The sequence below is a fragment of the Aedes albopictus genome, chromosome 1, assembly GCF_035046485.1.
Source record: "Aedes albopictus strain Foshan chromosome 1, AalbF5, whole genome shotgun sequence".
NCBI classification, from domain to species: domain Eukaryota; kingdom Metazoa; phylum Arthropoda; class Insecta; order Diptera; family Culicidae; genus Aedes; species Aedes albopictus.
Window position 1 is genome coordinate 65,895,774 of NC_085136.1, and position 17,906 is coordinate 65,913,679.

Genomic DNA, 17,906 nt, shown 5'->3' on the forward strand with positions numbered 1-17,906 from the left:
TGATCGAGTTTTCATGTATGGAACTATTGTTACTAGAACCCTAATCTATCATTCTAAGGGTGAGCAAGTTAACTTTTTGACACTTTTTCTATTTTGGGACATCCTAATGCCTACTCAACATGGTAGGTATAACCAAATAGTTGCAAGTTTACTCACAAAGCTATTGCAAAAATTGTCAACCATTTGGAGCCCGAAGGGGTCATATATGACCCCAACATAAAAACGGCTGTATAAATTCACACACTCAATAAAACAGAACACTGTCTTCAGCGAAGTTGTTGCAAATTTAGTCCTCTATTAAGGCAAAATGGAAATATTTGTATTTGAGACTTTATTGACAACCTGGAACATCCTTAACACCATGAAATTGGGAGAAACGAAATCATTGACATACCAGTTGTTCTAAAAGTTGATTTTGGATATGGTATACATTCATATGTATTCATTTAATCTTCGTCAAGAATGTTCTAGGTGTTCCAAACTGTCCAGTAGTGAAGTCCTTCAAACCTACAAGAACTATTTTAGGTGCTTCCGCTATAAATAATAGCATTGGCATAATCTACTGGGATCCGCGAAGCTCTTGGTATTTTTTAAGGTCAGCCAAATTACCTTAGAGTTCAGAACTTCAGATCTACACTCGTAACAGTAGCCATATCTATTGTACTGAGTATTGTTGCATAATCAACCACGGTTATTGGACCAATCTGAAGTTTACTGGATATTACTATCAACCTTTGGGACATTCAGAGTCTGTCCAATAATGAAGTCCTTCAAATCCACAAGAATAACTTTATGTGTTTTCGCCATAAATAATAGCATTGCATAATTTGCTGGGATCCGCGAAGCTCTTGAAATTTGAAATGTCATTTAGAGACACTATATAGGGATATTCCAGGTCTGCCAAACTATCTTGGAGTTAAGAACTGGTGGTCTACACTCGTAACAGTGGTAACAGTAGCCATATCTGCTATACTGAGTAACGTTGAATAATCAACCACTGTTAATGGATCAACCTGAAGTCCACTAGATATTATTATAAACCTTTGGGACATGTAGGGTTATCCAAACTATCCTAAATTTTAGCTCTTGGCAGTAACAGTAGTTATTCTCACAATGAACTGTAACATTAAAAAATCACATTGATTTACAACGGGCGCAAGGTTGAGAACCACTGCCCACGATAACCACACCACAAGATGCTCTCTCTCTAGCCCGGTTCGCAGTGTGCGCGCACTGCTGAAATCCGAAACCCCAAAAAGAAGCGGGTTTTTGGCGAATCTTCGCCACCAAAATTTTGCGCTCCCGTCCCGACTGTTTACATTAACGATAAGCGCCCACGCCCGCCTCTCCGCCCCACCTCCCTTCCGAACGAATTCACCTTCTATCGGTTCCACCACGCGCCTACCGCCGCACGCGACTCTTGCCCCGTTAAGACAAGTGTAAGACGATATCTTTCTTCTCCGTCCGGATCCGGCTCGGCTCGCATTTTTTTTTTCGACTATCGCCTCTAATGGTCACTACAAATATACGGGTTGGTGGTACCTGCACCCCGAAAAGAAGAAGAATACAAAAATTGAAACGAAACTGCTCTGGTTGTGATACACTTGCTGTTGCTGTTGTTGGTCTTGGATTCGATTCGATAACACCGTGTTTAACAGCACCGATAAACATCCCATTCGTTGAAAACTCACATCCCCACAGCGAGCAGCACTGAAGAAGGAGACGCATGGTTGGTCACTTACAGTCGAACAGCCCAAACGTCTCAGATCTCAACATTGCTTACACACGCGAGCATCATCCACCACCGTCACTACCCCGTTTTCCACGCACATTTTCCACAGCTTTTCCACCCCATTTCACTTATCATTCTTCGACTATCTATAATTCGAGTATCGATCCGTTCAGGAGATGCGATCGCTCCTTTACGAGCACATTAGAACAACACAATACCCACGAAACGGACGACGATGACGACGACGACGGCTGGGAGACGGTGGACAGACGTTTCCGAAAATAAACTAAATCCACTCGGGTGCGATTCGATCCGAACCCCGCGGTCTGCCACCGTCCCGGTTCCCGGTTGGGAGATATTGTTCGTTCGATATTATCTCTGATTTGATTCTCGCGGCGGTTAAGAGGGACGCGCGGTCTTACCTACCGCATTATCATCGTGCACGGTTCGGTGGCCAGCTACTTACTGAACTAATCCCGCCTGCGCATACGCTTATCCCACTTGTTGTTCGTCCCCGTTCAAATTTCTCGGGGAGACAGTCGTCGGTCAACCTCACCAGACATTATTCTCTCGCGTTTCGGTTTGCCCTAGGAGGAGAGCGAGACTCCGTTTTTTAAATCACCACATGACAATAAAAAACGGGTGGATGCTCGCTCGTATATTGTGGTAGTCTCTGCTACATCTACATCCATCCCATGGTCAGCGAAATGGATGATATTAGGGGTCTAGGGCACCATTCATAGCTACCGGTGGCCGCCGTCTGGCTGATGATGCCAGATTTATTACTGGGTTCATGAATGCCAGCATAAACATCTTATTCATCTGTTTTGTTGTCTGTAATTTATGACTTTAATGTGCCAAGAGCGCCTCAAAACAATACGATTTCGAATGTTCTGCGAATGGCAATGTGAATCAGTGATGTATTGAGGATGAAAAGGAAAATATTTACCTTACTCATGGATTTACTATAATTTTATGTTACTTCGGTATTAATTTTCATTTATCTAGTCGTCTTAATGTCGAGCCCTGAAGAAGGCCCCATCCCGGGTCGCAACGTAGGCGAAGATATAAAGGTAGTCGATGCAAAATTTATGACTGAGAAGCTGTAACCCACATGATAGTATAACAACTTTACATAGCTAAGAATGAGTCAACTGTTCTACGCCACACATATCGATCAGTTCCGCGTCATTTGGGCGAATGCTGTTTGGTCAAAAAGAGAGTGATGAACTTAAGTGATGATGCCACTGTTTTCTATATCAGTATAGCTCGAAATTTCCGACAAAAATGTTAACATTAACATCAACGCCTATTTATCCTTTTTAAAGTTAAACTAGAAAGAATCTGCCCATAATTGCATAACAGTCACATTCGACAAAAGTAGACATTGGAGAAAAAGGAGTTTGAAGTTCGCAACATGCGTTAGTAAGGAGACGAAGCGAAATTTAAAAAATTGCCAATAATTCAAAATTAATTCTTTTGCAATGAAGTTTCCAACAGCTCTTCTTGCATGCTGGACGAATAGTTAAAAAAAAATCAGACCAAAATATGACTGATGGTACGCTATGAAGCCAGGGTGTATTTCCAGTATGACAGTTATGCGGTTACATTCATGAATATTAGCTATTTGTTTCACGTTTTGTAGAACAAACCTATAAAGTTCATTTGGGTGAATAAAATTACTGATAATTAGGAGATGATCCCCGGTATTAACTCAATTTTGGCACACACTGCGAATGTTACAAATATACAGTTATGGGCCCAGATTAATCCACCTTATGGTGAAAGTGCTTCTCTCGTCGAATATATACTCATGATCTTTCTGTCGACGTAGGCCAAAGTGTTTCTGAAACTTGGAAATAATTTCATGCATTCCCCCTTCTCTAAAAGGCTTCGTCATTTATGGAAGGCCCCATATTTTTTTCCAAATTTCAACCACATTACAGAACGCGAAAGCACAAGCACAACTAATCGAATCAAAACGTTTGTATTTGATGAAATTGAAAAAAATATAAAACGATTACATTTCAATTTCTCCATACAACGTTGACTCATCACTTTTGATTTGTCAAGATATTGTTCTCCTACATATATTTATCGCTTGTATTTATTTTGTCCACTTTCGTAATTCCTTCGAAGCACCTAACGCTGGTTCTGCAACACTAGCGGTAGTCTTTAAAATTGTTTGAACCAATTTTCTGCTGCGAGCATGAGTTTGGTTCACTTTTACATCCGGCGGGACATCCAAAACTGGTTCCGGAACACTAGTGGTTACCCAAATATGATCTTAATCTATTTTCTTATTTACCGTTCATTTGATTATCAAAAATGCTGCTATTGGATGTGCCTCATGTATGAGTTTGAGTCACTTCTACATTTGACCACTTTCGGCGGGACATCCGGAACCAGTTCTGAAACACTTCCGGTAGTCTCTAAAACGTGATATCTAGCAAACCGTTCATCAAGTTATCGAAAAAGCAGCGATTTGATGTGTCACATGCATGGGATTGGTTCACTTTCTTATTTGGCCACTTCTGGCGGGCCACCCGGAACTGGTTCCGGCACACCACCGCGTGCTCCATACATGGTTTGAAATTATATTCTTGCAACCCATTGATCAAGTTACATAAAGAGTCGCGATTTGATAATTCGAATGCATGAGTTTGGTTCGCTCTTATAGTTGGCCACTTCCGGGGCGGGACACCTGGAACCGGTTTCAGAACACTATAGGTTCAGATATGGTCTGAGATTATTGATCTGCCTCTAGTTCATCAGGTTATCGAAAAAGCAGCGATTTGATGTGTCGCATGCATGTTAGAATTTCGATGGTTCGGTTGAAGTTTTGGCATGTTGGGGGATGGAAGCAAAAGTGAAGTGAACAAAAGTTAGCTGGGATGTTTGAACCGCTGCTGCTCCGAATTAGACTTCTGGAGCGGCGGTGGGTGGATGGTGAAAACCCAACAAAACATATCCTGACATGTGACATCAGAGACAAACAGACGTAACAGGTGACGTGACTAAATATTTATAAAAGCGATCACATATTCGTGACTGCTCGGGGAGTGTTGATGTCTTCGGCAAAATGGTTCGGAGGGTGGATGACTTACAGGGGACGGGTTGCTTCATTGGAAATTCAAGCACTATACTGAAAGGCGGCTTGCAGTAATGACAAGCATAAAAATGTTTTTAAATTTACCATGGCAAAACATGATCATCGACCCACCAACGCTTCTAGTGTGCGTTTTGTTTCTTCTCGCATCAACCGGTTCGATAGCCGAGTGGTAGCGTGCGAGCCTGGTGATTTCAAGGTTCTTGGTTCGAATCCGGTTGCCATCGGAAACTTTTTTTTAATTGAAAATCGAGTAAAATTGAAAACAAAATTCTGTTGAATTGAAACGAAACTCAGTCTGCACAAATTTAGTGGCGTTGTGTATTTAAATTGACCCTCAGAATAGTAATTTTCACCGCAAGCCACCGTTCAGTGTAGTGTACGACTCGTATACTTCCTATTTGTCTTTCTCGTACAGTACGAGAAAGCCAAATAGGAAGTATACTGATTTTATTACGCGGTATTTTACGCGTTATTTCAAAGAACATCGTGAAAAAAAGTTACGGTAAAAGTGGAAAGGTTTCAGGGGGTTCCACACACTAGTTTCAGAATACCCATTGAATGGGGTTTAAGTACCCATTTTTTGATTCAGTACTGCGCTGTCAAATAATGGGTGTTTTTCTGAAAACAAATAATGGGTACCGTAAAACGGGGTATCTTTGATAATGCGGGTAACTTTGATAGTGCGGCAGGCATTGTATAGTTTATCTTATAACTATGATTCCTTCAACCAGTCAAGAAAAAGGCAAACGTAAATAAATTCTATACATATGAAAGTTCATCTTAGACGTATTTTCATTAAAACCTAGTTTATATACAACTTTTTAGACAAAAAATAAAAATTGTTGATATTTTTGTCATTTGTCAACCCCTTCTGCTATACGACTTCGTTACAACTATTTTTCCAATGAATAGACTCTTATTCTCGATAGATTCATCATAGTAGATTCCAAATCTGGCCTTGAATCTCTTAACGAAATGTGTTTTTACGAAATGGAACCAATTTTGTAAATTAGGATATAAATTTCCATACATTGATAAACGCCTAAAAGTATGCAATGCCCTTGTAATTTCATGTAAATAAATCTGTGTTGTTCAAAATTTTTTAATAAAACATTAAAAAACTACCCAAAAAAAGAAAACTCTCCACGAATAGCATGTTATTATATGTTGATGTACCGTTAAGCATATATTATTACAAAGATAATGATTTTTGATAGCTGAATTCACTGTGTTTTCCACTCAGTAATCCACGAACTGATTTTTATATGTAAAATTTAGTAAAAAATCAATGTTTTGTTATAAAAATTCTATCTGATATATTCCGCAAGGCTTCTCTCATCATGTTCATACTCCTAAGCTTTTAATCTGTGATTATTTTTTAAGATTTTATGTGTTTTTCAGGGCATTATCAAAGTTACCCCAAAATGAAAATCTGATTCTCGCTCATATGAAAAACTGAAAGTTAGCCAAAATATTTCAAATTATCGAATCTTTCAATTGCAATTGTTAACTGATACCCCAGTACTTGTTTTAAAAATATAGAAGTCAGGGAAATACTGTAACAAGGAAAAATATTGAGAAAATTCGCTGAAAAGCTATCAAAGTTACCCCATTTTACGGTACCCAAGTAACCATGGAGCCGTATATGGAGCATTAGTATGACTTTATATTGTATTATATGACATGCGATATAAAGTTGTTTTGTCATAAAGGTACCATTAAAGTAGGTTTAAAGTCAAAAGTGGCGCTACTATTAAAGCAATTATTATTTTTTCTTATTTGAAAGAACTACTCTTTATATTTTGATTTCTAGCGTTGACTACGTAGATAAATCGGAAATAAAAATTATGCGACAGATAAAACTTTTTCATGTTTGACCGTGTTTGCCCACTTTTTGTTTACCTTGTTGTTGTAAATTTTACAAGCAAGGTAAACAAAAGTTTGTTTTCACACAAACAAGTATAATTAATGAATTCAGCCATTAAGTGGATTAAGTGGAACAATTGACATCATATAAAACAAACTCAAAATAGATGGAAAAAATATGCAGAACTGTTACCGCTCAGCAGCACAATTGTGTTGCTTCGTCACGAAAGGAATATAAAGCTTCATCAACAAACTTTACTATAGCCATTGCTAAAGTATTTAAAATGCTTGTACCAGAAACGTCAAATATAGCTAATGCAATGAAATCGTAAAGAATGTATACGTAAGGCATCATGAGAAAAGAGAAAAAAAAATCAATCTTCATCTAAGTGTTCCAACTCTATCACTTTGATGAGTTTTTTTTTGCTGTATCGGGAATCGAACCTAAATCGCTGACCCTGTACCATGATGAAACCCGAACGCGCTAACGCTATGTGCTACAATTACTTCGTATTTTCATGTGGAAAAATGCTCAATATTAGGCAACGTATACTCTGCTCAAATCTTACGGAGTTGTGGTTTCAAAATCTTGAAAAAAGTTGTGCTGATTCATTTTAATGTTCTCGGCGCCTGATTACCTTGACGTCCTACATCCTGAAAATGTAATTATTACTTTTCATATAGCAACATCTGAGCATGATGATCTGAGTGTGTCGCAATCCCTATAAATTGTGGTCCATGTATTTCTTATCTTTTGAATAATTATTTTCTCAAAAGCGATCCTCCAGGTTTCTCGAACAGAGAGGTCATTTTGTTTACAATGGATGCAAATGATGTAAACTTTAGTAATAGTACATATAGAGCATGATATGCTTGCATTATAGTTTGCTATAAAGCTTTTAATATGATAACGCAATGAAGCATTAAACAACGGCCATATAGAACTAAATTTAACTGCCAAAAACCCGTAATGCTTCAATGCATTCATAATGTAGAGTAAACGCTTCATTACTTGACAGATGTGGAGTAAATGATATTTTGCATTAGCCATACTATAATACGATTGAATTAATGTTATGATATAATGCTTGTGGTTACTTGGGTATTTGAGCCTCATTATGAAGTTTGCCTTCTTAATTAAATAATGAGTTATTAATACTCATCTTCTTCTTCTTCTTTATGGCTCTACGTCCCCACTGGGACTTGGCCTGCCTCGCTTCAACTTAGTGCTCTTTGAGCACTTCCACAGTTATTAATTGAAGGGCTTCCTTTGCCTGTCATTGCATGAATTTGTATATTGTGAGGCAAGCACAATGATACACTATGCCCAGGGAGTCGAGGAAATTTTCCCGACTGGAATGGAAATCGAACCCGCCGTCTCCGGATTGGCGATCCATAGCCTTAACCACTAGGCTAACTGGAGACCCCTATTAATACTCATGTCAGTGTGTAAAATTTCAAGAACGCCATTTCTCGACTTAGTATTTTTGTGGCTCTCACTTTGTAAAAAAAATATAAATTCAATAAAACATTCTTCACGAAGCAGCAGGAAGCATCTCAATAACCCGTAAGTTATATCGATGAATCTTTTAGCAAGTTGTTTTCACAAAAAAAAAAAACGGTTCTCATGCCTGAGTTCCTCGGAAGCAGTTGTGGTGATTCGCGCACGACATGGATTTGCAGGAATCAACAAGGGAAACATTTGGAGCAGTTCTTTGAATAACTTTAGATGCGAGAAATTAATCTGAAACTCTATGCTGCATAATAGAATTATATAATCATTTCATAAATAGCCTTTTTATTCTGCTTTTTGTCATTTTATTGGAGGTCATTTGAATTAACCTAACGTCAAACTGCAAAAACGTTCCCGGAATAATGGGGTATTTTTTACCCATTTTCTATTTAAAGATCATGTGCAACAAATACCCATTTTTGAAGTTCGAGACGAATACCCATTAATGGGTAAACGGTAAATACCCTTAGTTCGGTAAATAGCCACTTTAGTTCGAAATGGGTGCCAAAGTACTCATTAATGGGTATTTCTGAACTAGCGTGCAGGATGCAGTGCTGCGAAGTGTCAGTATCAACCGACATTTAAAGCTGAAATTGAGATAGGTAACGACTCATTTTTCCATTTCCCATCGAAATATCAATTGACTAGCCTCTGATCATTCAATTGACATCAGCCAGCATCAGCTCCAGCCTCAGTCAAGGCACATATCATTCGATTGAGCACCAGCTGTGGTGCTGCAGATTTAAAGCTTTTACCATCATTGATAACATCAACCCCGACATTAACCCATCATTTACCTATTTTTATTTTGGCCACCAAACCCAGCATAGACCCAATTGTTCGATGTTGGTCCGACAGTGGTCCAACATTCGATAAAAATTGACCCGACTTTGACGCGACATTTGATATTTGTTCAGTCTGGCGGAATTTCGCAGGGTTTTTCATGTTTCGTGCCCAGCTGCTCATTTGAGTGACAATTTATTCAATTGACAAGGATTCGCTTCTCATTTGATAGGTGCTCTGAAATCGTTTTAAACATGACTAGAAGAAAAAATGACTGAAAAGATTTGTGGGTTAGAGTTCAATTGAATGAGATGATTTTTTGCAACACTGCACAGGAGAGCTACTAGGGGCGTTTCTGGGGCGTTTCAAGGGGCTACAAGGCATTTCAGGGAGGTTTCAGAGATGTTTTTGTGGGTTCCTTGTTTAGCGGGTTTCAGAGCCGTTACAGAGGCGTTCTCAACAGTTCCATGTTACTGTGGGTTCCAGAGGGTGATGCATCTGAGAAGACCATTCGGAACACCCGAAAACGTCCCTGAAACCCTCTATATTACTTCTTAAACTCGCTGAAAATCGTTCGGAACTCATTGAAATCCCGTCGGGCCCCTTGTAACGTACCTGAGACTTGAAAACGCCGCTGAATCTACTTGATATACCTTCAAAACTCCCCTAAATCTCGCTTGGACCCCATAAAACGCCCTTAAATCCCTCCGAAACCCCGAAATGCCTCTGTACAGTCAAAAATAAAAGTATACAGTTGATGAATCACGACGCTTCAACACAGTCAGATCGGTAGATAGAATGATAATAGATGGAGGGTGAGAGAAATGTAGATAGAAAATGCATAAATAATAGTAACTCCATGTATACTTTTTTTTTGAGTGTAACATCTCTGAAACCCACTGATCATCCTCTAAAGCTTCTGAAATGCCTCCAAAATCCCCCAAAAAACCTCCTCGAACCGCATGTAACGCACTTAAAACCCTCCGAAACCCCCGAAAACGCCTATGTAACGCCTCTGTAATGTCCGCCGAGAATCCTCCGAAACTTCCTGAAGTGCCTCCGAAATTTCCCTAAAATCCCCTTGAACTCGGTGTAACGCCCCTGAAACCCCCTAAACCGCCTATGAAACCTTCCTGAAACGCCCCTAGAAGCTTCCCTGAAACCCATGAAAGCGAAACCTTTTCACATCTGCTGTAAAATAATGATGATTATGGTCATTTAGATTTTAGAGCGTCACAATAAATTTTACTTTGCATCCGGATTCTAACTGGAAATGCTTCTAAATTCTTTTAATCATAATTCGGTCGAACAGAATTCGGCCAAACGAACCTTTCGGCTACATAGCGATCGGCCAAATGGCCGGACACCTATTCTTTCACTGCTGCAGCCCTCCATCTTCTGGAACACGCAATAAACGCCAGATCACTCTCAACCCCGACGCGTCGGTTGCCGAGAAACTCTCTCGCGAGAAAATGAGGAGGCGATTTCGACGATTTTCTGAGAGAAAATAAAACTCAGAAATCACAACGCAAATCCTCAATATCACCTAACGCGAGGAGTTCGTCCAAAACTCATAATTGCTTGTTGTGTTTCTCACGTTCACACTTAAAAAGCACTCGCGAGTTCCACTCCCATACAAATAAAGACTCGCTAGGCTTAAAATACACTCTGATCATCGTTTGGTTCTACTCGATTCCCTCTTTCTCGCTCGGTTTGTTTGAACTCGCTGTTCGTTTGCTCGCTCGCGACGAGGCAGAAGCAACCTACAAATCTAGAGCATGTTGCAAATCTCTTTCGATTTTGTGGAGAATTATCAAGCCTGTTTGCTCCATCCAGATCTTATATGAATCCAAACTCTGCAGGGTTTTTGCCTGGCATTCTTGCCACATGTCCTGTCCATCGAATCTTTCCGACATATGCTATCGTCTGGATACTGGATTTCTCCACTAACTGAAATATTCCTGTCTATTGTGGTACACGTACAAGCAATGTATAAGAATTTTAATGCGTTCGCCTTCAAATTGCCGCAGTCTCCGGCGAGATCCAAATTAACTGGATGGTTCATCCGTAATCCTAACGAATGTTTTCACTCCGTTCGTCGTTGCTTTGACCAGTCTATTCAGCTTCCCAGGTAAGCCGTTTTCATCTATGATTTTCTATAGCTCTGTACAGTCGATACTGTAATATGCCGCTCGGAAGTCGATGAATAGGTGATGCGTTGGGACATGGTATTCACGGCATTTCTGTAAGGATTTGCCGTATGATGAAGATCTGGTCCGTTGTCGATCGGCCGTCGATGAAGCCGAGTTTGTAACTTCCCGGGAACTCATTCGTTTTATGTAACAGACGACGTTAGATGATCTGGGATAGCACTTTGGAGGCGGCATTCAAAATGCTGATCGCTCAGAAGTTCTCACATTCCATTTGGTCGCCTTTCTTGTGAATGAGGCAGATTACCCCCTCCTTACACTCCTCCAGTAGCCGTTCGATTACTCAGATCCTGACTATCAACCAGTGCAGACAGATTGCCAACTTCTCGTAGAACTTCCGTGTTTCATGGGAACGACACAGCAATTTCATTTCCTCGCACTCCGCTTCTTCCAGGCGGTGCTTTTTTCCCCGAATGAGGTGGGTTTGCTGTTTCCGCTTCTGTCTGCCGGGTTCCTTCCTGTAGCATTACCGCCCATGCAGCCTTCTTCTCCTCCAAAATCGCTCTGTACTTCTCGTCGAGCCATTCGTTCCGTCGACTCTTCCACGTACCCAATGGTGATCTCGTCTGCGTTGTTGATGACTGCTTTTATCGTCTGGCCCTCGTCTGGCAACGCTGCCTCGAGATTCTGCGCATATGCTGAGGCGACATCCGGTAGCTTTGGCGGTACATTGTTGATGACGTTTGGGCGCAGTCGTCAGAGTCACTGTGAGCGCCACGATAGGTCGTGCCTTCGACATTCGGAGAAGCACTGTCCATCAACCAGAACGTGGTCGATTTGCGATTCCGTCTGTTGTGGTGATTTCCAGGTGTAGCGATAAGGAAGGCTGTGTTAGAAAAAAAATGCTACGTCTGGCCATATCCTTGGAGGCGTCATAATCCATGAGTCGTAGGCCGTTTTCGTTCGTCAGCTGATGGGCGCAGAGCAATCGTCGGTCTGAATCCCTCCTCCTGGCCTACCTGAGCCTTTAGATCTCCTTTGATGATTTTGACGTTGTGACTTGGGCAGCGGTCGTACTCACGTTCGCGCTGCGCGTAGAATGCGTCCTTTTCATCATCGGTGCATCCGGAGTGTGGGCCGTGAACGTTAATTATGCGGAAGTGGAAGAATCGGCCCTTGATCCTTAACCTGCATATTTTCGTCGATCGGTCACCAACCGATCACACGCCTTTGCATATCACCCATCACGATGAAAGCTGTTCCCAGCTAGCGTGTGTTGCCGCTATTCTGGTAGGTCGATGGTATGATTACCTCTAAACGTTCGCACCATGTATCCTGTCCAACACACCTCTTGTAGCGCAACGATGCCGAACCCGCGATCCTTCAGTAGATCAGCGAGTATGCATGTGTTTCCAATGAAGCTGAGAGATCGGCAATTCCACGTACCGAGTTTCCAATCCAAGTCCTTTTTGCTCACTTGTGTACGTTGCCGTTGGTTAGTATTATTCTGTTGCCGATTTTCCGTTACAATGGTTTTTACGGTTGGCTCGCAGGGCCGGACAACAACCCCCTACTTTCTCCAGGACTATTCTGCATAGTTGAGTTTAGAGTTCTTCTGTGGCACTCGAACGTCGATCAGCCGCCCCTAACATGGGGATCGGATGCTGTAGTGTGTCGCTCCTCCTGGAGAACAGACGCTCAAGTTTGCAGAAGCAAAACCCCCCAACAGTCAATGTTCCCTCCGGAATTGATTACCCAATCTTCCCTAAGGATGCTCGCAGCTCAGCCGGTGCAACGCGGTGGAAGGGATAAGAATTTCTGGGTAGAGGTTTAGGGGTATCATTACAATTCGAATTGTGCGAAATACCCAGCCGTTACCGTGTGCAATAAGTTAACTACAGCATGCTAAAAACAAAACGTTTTTCGCTTATTTTTCATGTGACTCAACATTACAAAATTTCCTGGTAATAGCGTGGCGGCGGCACTTCTACCGAATCCACCGAATCTTAATCCATGTTTACAGTTACTCTCGCGGCCGCCGGTTGCGGAACGAGCGATGGCCGGCGATTAATACCCACCAACTTGTTGTTCGGTTCGGCTAAACGACGACCGACGGGACGGGTGCTACAAATCCATCAGCTCAAAATCGACTCGAAAATCTATAAACACGCTAAATAACTCTCCGCTTCGAGGGCGAGGGGAAGACTTATGATGATGAATGAATTGAGTGGTGAAGGGAGCTGTGGTCTAGTGGAAGCCGTTCCAACTCAAAGTGGTTGGTTGGTTGTTTTAGCTAATATCAGGCACCGACAACAAAACACTGTCGACTGTTTGAGAGAGAAAAACGTGGTCCACTTTTCAAAACCAAATTACACAATCGCCCGATGACGAAGTTCAGTTGGGAGGGTGGACCAATACAATCACGAACCTTCACATCTAAAAATCAGAGCATCTAACTAGGGGATGAAAGACCATCATATACCTACGGCACACAGTTACTTCATATGGTTAATTTGTAGCCAAACAGTCGTGACAAACTCTCCCGAAGCGACTCGAACCGATTGGCAATGAGTCAAAAATTTTAATAAACTGTCAATGGGTGAAATACTGACGACAACTGACATGGATTTGGCGAAACTAATCAGGGGCAGCAAGTACAAATTTTATTACATTTGTGAATCTTCTTCTCAGTCGCTCCATAGCACAAAAGACAAAATTAATCTCGGAATACTGTGATACTTGGTAGAAAAGTTGTTATGTCAGTGACCCCCAAGAAGTTTTTCATTAATTACTGTGGAAGGCCCGATTGGTATTCCTTCACTTTTTTGCATTCTTCCTTGATCTTGCTTGTAGTATTCTTTTTACGAATCTCTTTTGGGAATCGTGTAAAAATTTCTTCGGAGATTTCCCCAAAGTGTTCTTTTGTAATGTCTGTATGTTGTATGAGCTCTTTCCGAGATTTCTCAAAGAGATCCTTCTGTAATTTTTCCAGTAGTATATCCCGGTGTTTTTTTCTGGATTTCTTCTGTGCTTGATCAAGTATTCCTTCCGGACTTCCTTCCTAGAGCTCCTTCAGAGAATTTGTGAGGCATTTCTTGTCGAAGGGAACCCCTTTAGATTCTTCCAGTTGATCAGTCGTGTGTGTTCTTTTTATAGATCTTTCCAAGATTCCACAAGTAACACCTTGGTAAATAATAGAAGACACTACCCCAAATAACCTTTTGTTTAATCTAAAAGATTAGAAGATGCTATTAAAACTATCATAAAACCAAAATCAAGGTATAAGGTTATATGACGTTTCTGAAAACCTCTACAAAACTAATTGGTTATAAAAAATGTTACTTGGGTACTGAAGGAGTCTAAGAAAAGTACAGCAGGAACTCTTTAAGGAGTCTCAAAAGACATTTGTCAAGGAATACCGGTCAATATCCTAAGAAGAATTCCAGGACATTTAAAAAAAGTCTTTGAAAAACCCAAAATATCCTTTAAAAAGAGTGTCAAAGAATAAATATCTGGGGGAACACCAGAAGCAAGTTTTGAAAACAAAAACCTACCAAGAACTACAGAAGGAATACCAGAAGGATCCCTAAGAGGAAATCCTTCTGAAGCTTTCAAATAATTTTCATTCGGAATCTCTCCAAAAATTTCTTCTAAGGTTCCTGCAGAAGACCCGTCTGACATATGTATTTCTGGTGTCTTTTGTTTTTTTAGAAACCCCGTATGGAACTCATCCAGAAACTCTTCTAGGTGTTCTCCAAAGAAAAATGAGCTTCTGTAACATGGTTTTCCGGCAAAACTCTTAAGGCTGATACGCGTAATGGATCTCTAGTGTTCGGATCGAAGACGTCGTTCCTCCAAAGCAGGGTGTGGCACACTTTTTAAAATCAGCACTCGAAAGAGCAGTTAAGTGATCAGGCGGACAGAAGATCGATATTGAACGCATCGGTAACGATCGCAGGGCAGTGAAGAAAGCTATTGCTTTTGTTGATACAGGACAAAAAGTTCGCACTGATGTTCGAAAGCGGTTTATTAGAAGGTGCTTCAAAGCTGAAAATATGTTTGCGGTTATGGAAAGGAACATGGATAAGATCGTAGCTACTCTACTTACAATTCAGTGGACTTTCCGAATGTCCTATCCTAATATCAACCTTAAGTATTCGGTCTGCTAGACCTCCTGAAACTAAATTTAAGATCGTAATATGCACGTATTTAAGCAGTCAAGATCTAGCTTACTATATAGTACTATCAGCTTGGGCTATATAAATTCTCTCCACTAGTAGGTGTAACGGCTGCCTATAGGCTACCTACGAAAATATTGTTCATATAAATTCAATCACTTGTTCGTACCTTAATACCTACATACTTCTAATTCGTGAACCGGCAAACAATATTAATAAATTTAAACTAATTTTACAAATTCGATTACTTTTGATATTCAATATAAATAAATCAGTTCAGATGCAATGCATAATAATGCTTAGTCATTACGATCTATCACGATGACAGAATGACGTCTCAGGAGGTAGGTAGTATCCACGACCGCCTGTCAAATCAGGATTGATCCGTGTTGCCAGTTGGTTTCTCGCGCGCCAACATCCTCCCCCCGATGGAACCCTCGGTTGAGGTTCCATGACCATCTGAAACCTCCAGGACGGCAAGTTTTGAAGCCGGGCGTCGTAGAATTCCTCCTGCAGTCTGAACAACGGCCTGTCTAACAACCCCATCTTCTGCGGTAATCGTTTCTAAAATACGCCCCCTGTTCCAACTATTCCGCTTCTTATCGTCGATGATTATTACCAATTCACCAGGCTCTATATTTTTCGTTTTACCAAACCACTTGGTACGTTTTGTAAGCGTCGGCAGGTACTCGCGAATCCACCTTCTCCAAAAGCTGTCTAACTGTCGTTGTAGGGTGGTCCAGGAACGTCGAAGATCTTGAGTGCCGCTGATTTGTTGCACTGTTGGTTGTCGCACCCCTGATGAACTACCAAGTAGGAAATGGTTAGGGGTGATCGCTTCTTGTTCACTTGACTCCAATGGTAGGTACGTTAAAGGACGGGAATTAACAATTGATTCAGCCTCAATCAGCAACGTTTGGAGCGCTTCATCATCCAGCTTCTCGTCGCCATACGCCGTTGATATTGCAGATTTGACTGACCTCACCATACGCTCCCAACATCCCCCCATGTGGGGGGCCCCGGGAGGGATGAAGTGCCAAGTAGTGTTGGTGTTAGTGAATGTCGCCGCTAGACCGGCGTATATCTGCTCCCGTAGTATCCGTTCTGCCCCGTGAAAGTTGGTGCCATTGTCACTATGAATTTCGAGTGGTGCCCCACGACGACCCACAAATCTGCGCAAACTCATAACAAATGCTTCCGTGGTTAAACTATGTACGAGTTCCACATGCACCGCCCGGACCGTGAGGCATGTGTATAGTGCGATCCACCGTTTAGCGTTGTTTCTGCCGACTTTTACTAAAACAGGGCCAAAATAATCTACACCGGTATACGTGAATGGACGGATGAATGGTGATAATCTGGCTTCTGGTAGAGGAGCCATTTGTGGAAGGATCGGCCGGGCCCTTCTGATTCTGCAAAGCTGGCATTGGCTAGCAACACTTCTTACCTCTCTGCGCAACTGGGGTATGTAGAATTGTTGGCGTAACTCATTTACAACTGTTTCGTTATTACCGTGTAGAAATTTCCTATGCATATCTTCAAGGATCAGCTTGGTAACGTAGTGTTTCCTTGGGAGAATCACCGGATGCTTTACACTATATGACACACGCTTAGCTGCTCCGATTCGGCCATCAACTCGGAGCACTCCATATTGGTCGATTTTTGGGTTCAACTGATATAGAGCACTATTTCTTGGCACAGTTTTGCAAGTAGACTGTTCCGATTCATGTTCGACCATCAAGACGATGACCTCCTCCGCATAAACTTCTCGTTGGGTAAGCTTGAAAAGGGTTCTCTCTGCTTCTTGTAGCTCACTCCGAGTGAGATGACCGGTGACTCGTCCTGTAGGTAGCTTGCGAATATTTGTGAGGAACCTATGGACATAACCAGTTGCTCGCAGGAGTTTATTCCACGATGAGAAGCGTCTAACATCGACCATCATCTCTGGTTGATACAGCTCCTGATGTACGTGACATGCCCGTAGTTCTTCGTCCTCGCATTTTTCGGTAGGTATAGACAGGGTCCATTGGGTTTCGGGAAGTTGTAGAAATTTCGGACCATTGAACCAACTACTATCTTTGGAGAAGTGGGGTCCGACACCCCATTTGGTAGCTTCGTCTGCTGAGTTCATCTTTGAACGGATCCATCGCCATTCATCTCTTTTGGTGGATTCCAAGATTTCTCCTACGCGATGAGCGACGAATGGACGATATATACGTGGATCCTTGTGGATCCATGTATAAGCTGTAGTTGAGTCGGTCCAGAGATAGCGTCGGGCCACCGGAATCGTATGCCCATCTAGCACTAGCTTCAGCATTCGCGTCCCCAGGACACAGGCCTGTAACTCTAGTCTTGGGACGCTCATGGGTTTGAGCGACGCCACTTTAGCTTTAGCAGCTACTAACGCCACTTCGACTTCTCCATTAGCGTTGATTATTCGGAAATAGCAGGCGCAGGAATACGCAAGTGGGCTAGCGTCAACGAACACGTGCAGCTGGATATTGGTAAAGCTGTAGCCGTCTGGATTACGAAAGTAGCACCTCGGGATGCTCACTTGATCTATGTCACGAAT

At 41.7% G+C, this 17,906-nt stretch overlaps 1 protein-coding gene across 1 annotated transcript in view; it reads right to left on the minus strand.

The window, feature by feature from the left end:
• Nucleotides 1-17,906, minus strand: part of LOC109401910 (adenylate cyclase type 9) — a 92,466-nt gene that overhangs the window by 51,946 nt on the left and 22,614 nt on the right. The window lies entirely within an intron of this gene.